Source organism: Harmonia axyridis, chromosome 4 (genome assembly GCF_914767665.1).
Source record: "Harmonia axyridis chromosome 4, icHarAxyr1.1, whole genome shotgun sequence".
NCBI lineage: Eukaryota > Metazoa > Arthropoda > Insecta > Coleoptera > Coccinellidae > Harmonia > Harmonia axyridis.
The window spans coordinates 34,809,773-34,816,669 of NC_059504.1; positions in this window are offsets into that span (position 1 = coordinate 34,809,773).

Genomic DNA, 6,897 nt, shown 5'->3' on the forward strand with positions numbered 1-6,897 from the left:
CAGCGTTTGGATTGCGTTCGTTGATTATGAGAAAGCATTCGATTCAGTTGAAACCTGGTCTGTTTTGACCGCCATGACCAACTGCAGGATAGACGGAAGATATATTGCACTCATTAAGAACATTTATAGTAGAGCAACGTTTCAGGTAGCCCTGAGAGAGAATACTGGAAAAATCCAAATGAGACGAGGTGTACGACAGGGCGATACAATGTCACCAAAATTATATACATTGGCCTTGGAAGACGTGTTCAAGGAACTGGCAAGACAAAGGTATGAAGATAGATGGTGAACATCTTAATCATCTACGGTTTGCTGATGCTATAGTGTTGATTGCATCCAGTGAAGAAGAACTGAGAGAAATGTTGGAAGAACTAAATAACAAATCCAAGGATATCGGTTTGAAAATGAACATCGCAAAAACGAAATACATGACTAATAAAACCACAAATGACAGTTACATACTAAAAATAGGCAATGATGTCATAGAGAGAACAGAATCGTATATTTATTTAGGTCAAAAACTAACACTATCGAAAGAAAATCTCAAAGCCGATCTAGCGAGAAGAATATCATTAGCTTGGTCGGCGTTTAGCAAACTTCGTAATATTCTAACATCGAGAATACCAAACACCTTGAAAGCACGCACATTTGATCAATGTATTCTTCCTGTGCTTACACACGGAATAGAAACTTGGGCACTGAACAAAGAAATTCTCCAAACATTCCAGGTCACTCAAAGCGCCATGGAGAGACGAATGTTAAATGTAAGTTTACGAGACCATATAAGAAACGAAGAAATACGTAGGCAATCTCGGGTGACAGACGTAGTCACACGAATATGTAAACTGAAGTGGAGTTGAGCTGGTCACTTAACCAGAGTGTCAGACAATCGCTGGACTCGCTAAATTGTGGAATGGCGGCCACGCAGCAATTCGAGAAGTAGAGGGCGACCGCAAACAAGATGGACTGATGATATTAAAAGACTTCTGGGCACAAACTGGGGACAGCAAGCTAAAAACCGGGAAACTTAGAAGAAGTTGGAGGAAAAATATGTGGAGAGATGGACAAAACTAAGGTAGGCTTAATCCTACAATGGGTTGGTAGCTGAGAATAATGATGTTGATCAGTTTACGGATTGGCCACAAAAGGCCATAATTTCCATCTAGCAGAGTAGGTTTTTAATTTTTTTTTTGTTGAGGAAAGGTGTTCTCTTACTCTCCTTGAATTAATAATAATGATAACTGGTCTTTATCTATGACGATTCCTGAAGAATTGTTCGTATAAAACTTCTGTATTTTTCTCCGTAGAATTCGAATCTGCAATAACCCCCATACCTTCCAAAAGGGGAATTAAATAAAATAAGTTATGGCATAAGATAACCCCCCCCCCCCACAAAACCATCAACCTTTTATTCAAAACATTTTTCCATAAGATGTCTCCTTTTCGAGATTTCTCACTGATTCAACTAAAAAAATCCCCTGGTATACATTCTTCCTTATTTAAATGCCTGAAATCATTATACCTTTTTCTCGTCTGTCATTATTGTACAAAAATATCAATCAGATTGGTAAAAGTAAACGAATCGACTTCAAAATAATGAGCAACTATTATACCTGTGAACCCTTAATTGGCGTAAACTTTGTACGTTCAAGTTCTGAAAGGGATATTGGATCTGTTCTCGATCTTCCAATAACATTATTTAGGAAATTGGTGGGAAAACGCTTTCCTATATTCTCCGAAACTTAGTACAGAACTTTGGAATAATAACTGTTCATGCGATATAAGATGGAGCGTAAAGTTCACTCAATAACATCCGTTTAGACTGAAACTTGAGGAAGCCTGATTTGTTCCCAAGTTTCTACTCGTCTGATTTGGAAGTTAATGCGAAGCAATAGTGAGTTGTTAGCCCCAGGTAGAATTTCACATCACTCTAGATTTGATTTATTCCACGATTTCTCTAAACAATTCAACGATTTTCTCGATTATGTTCCCCCATGGAAAAGGAGGGAAGGAAAGTAGATTGGTATTGAAGGGTTTTTCAATAAGATGTTTCGTTGCGAAAAACCTGAAAAATCTGGACAACTGAATCTTTCACCTTTTGAAATTTGACAACTACGCTATTACTAAAAATGAAAATTTCGCTCAGCAACTAACGGGTGTTTTTTTTTTCGAGGTATATAACTTCAAGTTGGCATTATTATTCAAGATGGCGACCGATTTAACAGTTGTTAAGTGATTTGTTCTCAGTTTGGTTTGGCAATTTATCATGAATAGACTCACGCCTGAACAACGCTTGCAAATAGTGCAATTTTATCTCGAAAATAAATGTTCTGTGCGGAATACGTATCGCGCACTACGTCCATTTTATTTTGTTTAGCGATGAAGCGCACTTCTGGTTGAATGGCTACGTCAACAAACAAAACTGCCGCATTTGGAGTGAAGCTAATCCTCAAGTGTATGTCGAAACACCGTTACATCCAGAAAAACTGACTGTTTTGTGCGCTTTATGGGCTGCTGGAATCATTGGTCCGTACTTCTTCAAAAACGATGATGGCCAGAACGTTACAGCCAATAGTGATCGGTATAGAGATTACTAACTTTTTCATTCCTGAATTGAACAACCATGATGTCCAGGAGCTGTGGTTCCAACAAGACGGCACAACATGTCACACACCTCGTGCCACAATCGATTTATTGGAAGACACGTTTGGTGACCGCCTAATTTCACGTTTTGGACCTGTGAATTGGCCTCCAAGATCTTGTGATTTAACACCGCTAGACTACCTTCTGTGGGGCTATGTAAAGTCATTAGTCTATGCGAATAAGCCACAAACCCTTGACAATTTGGAAGACAACATTCGCCGTGTTATTGCCGATATACGGCCACAAATGTTGGAAAAAGTCATCGAAAATTGGACGTCCAGATTGGACCACATCCGAGCCAGCTGTGGCGGTCATATGCCAGAAATCATATTTAAAATGTAATGCCACAAGATTATCTTGCGGATAAATAAAATTCATGACAATCGAATAATCCATCGTTGTTTTATTGCAATTTAAAGTTCTATAGCTCTAAAAAAAACACCCTTTACTAAGAATTAGGCATGTAGTGTCCCCAGAATTGTCTATTCATCTCGATGATTGGGAATAGGGAATTGCACGAATGGCATTACACCGTGTTTTGTATTATCACTCAGATCTTGAGGCTTTTAAAGTTCAGTTAAAACCAGAACTCAAGCAGGTCGATCACCAGCAACGTCATATTTTCTCTGATTGGGTGTTTTGAATTAATCAAAATGATTATCGTCGAAATTTCATCTTCAGTGATGAGTCAAAGCCCCATCAAATGGAAATTGGCTTTCGGTGAATCTGCTCGAATTTTTAATATGTTGTAGAACTCGTGATGCTGATCAAATGTTTTCATTGCATCACCGCTTTAAAATCGATCGTATAATAAAAAATAACTTGGGTTCTAAAAATAACTTTTCTAAGATTTACTTTTAAAATTAACTTTTACTCTTAAAATTAACTTTTACTTTTAAAATTAACTTTTACTAAAGAAGAATTAGTAGCAGTCTTTTTCGACATAGTAAAAGCATATGACACAACTTGGAGACACCCTTTACTGCAAAAGCTGAAGGAGAAAAACTCAGAAGGAAATATTTCACACTATATACAAAACTTCATAAGCGATAGAAGCTTCATAGTCGAACTTCTTCTTCTTCTTCAGGTGCCATCCCCTCTCAGAAGGTTGGCTATCAAAATGGCTACCTTCATCTTTGACACTGCAGCCCTAAACAACTCAAACTAGAACTCGAACTAGACAATTATAAATCTGGATCTTACATTTTACAAAACGGACTTCCGCAAGGTTCAGTAATCAGCACTACTCTATTCCTGATAGCCATAGATGATGTAGTCTCCTCGATAACACCACCTATAAAACCATCACTATATGCCGACGACTTTGTTATAATGTGTCGAGGCAGAAATTTTGAAACAACGAAAAATATATTGCAAGCCTGTATTAACAGAATCGAAGAATGGTCAAACATATTCGATTTCCTCTGCGCACATGCTAAAACTAAAGTGATGAAATTCACACTGCTACCACATTAAAAGCTAAACGTTAAACAGAACACATCACTTCGGCTAGCAGTAGGTGCACATATTACCAGCCTTTCAGATAGCCTATGCAAAGAAACAGGTGAGCTACCCTTATCATTACACCGACAAATGGTACAGCTAACGTACTCTGCAAGAATTTCTGATAACATTCAAAACCCAAACCAGAATCTAATAGTCACCCAGAAATATAAGCACCTGTACGAAAACAATGAAAACCTTAAACCTCCGTTATATTACCTGGTGAACAATTCATGGACCTCTTCTTTCCCCCCTACAATTACATATAAAGAACCTACTCATCCACCCTGGATCAATAAGAAACTTAGCGTCAACCTACATCTTACAGAGTACCGAAAACTTGAAGCTCCAAGAGAAATTCTACAACAACACTTCAGACAGATGGTTTCATATTATAAAAACTTTCAAATAATATACACGGATGCAGCTAAGTCGCCGGATGGAATTGGATGAGCTTATTGTTCAACGACAACATTTCAGATGTATAAACTCCCAAAAGATTGTACCATCTTCACGGCCGAACTTATAGCAATACAAAAAGCTATTGAATAAGCAGTCTCTCAAAGCCTTCGGAACCCGAATTCTTTGAGCTCAATTCAGGCAATAATGAACATCTACTCCAAAAATCCAATCGTCAACAACATCTCAGACTTGAATAACCAAAACCAGGCACCACCAAATAAAACCCTGGTATGGATACCATCTCAAACAAGAATCGAGGGTAACGAACAAGCTGACAAATTCACAAAAAAAGCTTTATTCGAAGGACAACCTGTGGAAATCACGACTACTTATGACCTAAGCACTAAATACAAGAACGAAATAAAACAGAAATGGGCTACATTATTTCATCAATGAAGATTGAAACTCTCATTCATTGAACGTTCAACTTGTAATGCTGAGAAGACTTAGAATTGGTCATACACCATGTACCCACTCATACTTACTGAAGAAAGAACCCTCACCACAGTGCACTACATGTAATGTCCAAGTAACCGTCAAGCATATAATAACAGAATGCCCGCTTTATGAAAACCAAAGGAAATCCTGTTCCAAAATGGAAGATGAACATACTAGAGGCTTTCAACACAATATAATTTGTTAGAACAAATGGTATTAATATGTAACAGTACAATATTTTAACTAAACTTTGTGAATGAGATGTAAATTTTATTGTACCAAAATCGGTAATGACCCAGGTGTCGAAGCGAAAATTTATAAATAAATAAATAAAATAAATAAAATTTCAAATGACTATTGTGAACAAACTTTGGACTTTTGAATATTTAATCCAATTCATGGATCAGTTGTTCATACATTTGAATAAAGTCCACTACAGAGAAAAATGATAACTGCACGCACAGAAGATATTTATTTTATCATTGATTAATATTACTCCTAATCAACAAAAAGTTGTTATCACAGATATTAGTTTCTTATATCATAATATTGATAATAACTAACCATCAATACAAAGAAAAAGAATAAAACGATATACAAAGAATTAACAATTTTCAAGGTGAATTTTTAATTTTTTTTTAAATGGATGATATGTTTCACATAATCTAATAGTTTTCGGGAGTTCATTAAAAAGTTGTAGGACTGTGTATTCTTCTGCCATAGATATAAATTGTTCTTCAGTGATTTGAAAATAGATGAGCGGTGGAATTTCATTCATGTTCAGATATTTTGTAGGATATCAATTGCGATTGATGATGTTAACATCTCCTGAATTATACTGACATATCATTTGTTATGATTCCATAGTAGTTTAAGCGTTGAGTTAAGGAGTTCGAAATGACTGAATATTTCCAGCTGAAAAAGTATCATCGATTTTTATTGCTCATATGATCGGCTCAGATATCTGCAAACAAACTTTTCTAATAATTTCAATACGATTGAAATGAGGTGCAGTTCGATTTGAAAAAAGTTTGTAGACATTTGAGAAGATCATATGAAGTAATAAATATTGATGAGACTTCTTCAGCTGACAATATGCAGTCATTTCGAACGAAAGAATTCAGAATATGTTCCTGTTTTTCACGTGGTACCCATTTCATTTTGAAATGAATGTTTCCAAATATTTTGATGATTTTTTTGATTTGGATTTTCCTTAAATGATATTACTAGTAGATATGAAGTAGATATTGAGTAATCCTTTTGAAGTAGATATGATCTTTGGTTGAGACATTATAACCATGAATTTTTTCAAAAAACAGTGGCCTATATCAAAAAGTATCGCAAATAAATTATGACAACATTTCGAAATCAGATAAGAATTTCATGGAGATTATGAGTATGATATAAAAATTGGGCATTCTCATTTATCATCATTTTCAGACCAGCCTGTAGAGTCAAAAATAATTTAAGCTTACGCGATGCATGCAGTCGATTCCGTCAAAATTTGAATCCTTTTCCTAGCCCATCAATTACAAGCACTATTGACTCACCCTGTATAAAACAACAATTTCGATCTTCTTTCAAAATTTCGTTGATCACTTGATCAGAACTGTAGGATTACACATATGCGTTTCGTCCCTGGCACACACAGTGTGACTTTGGTATATTTGTGTGTGCCGTGCCACAGACGCTTGGGGAATTTATTAGTATCGGGAGCCGCCGGGACTCGAACCCGGCACCTTGTCGCATCTCGGTGAGTGAGTCTAGACTCTTAACCTCTAGGCCACCGAGTGCGGTGGTTATTGTTGCTATGTGGAGCTTTATGAGAAGCCGCCACAGAACCATAAAAAA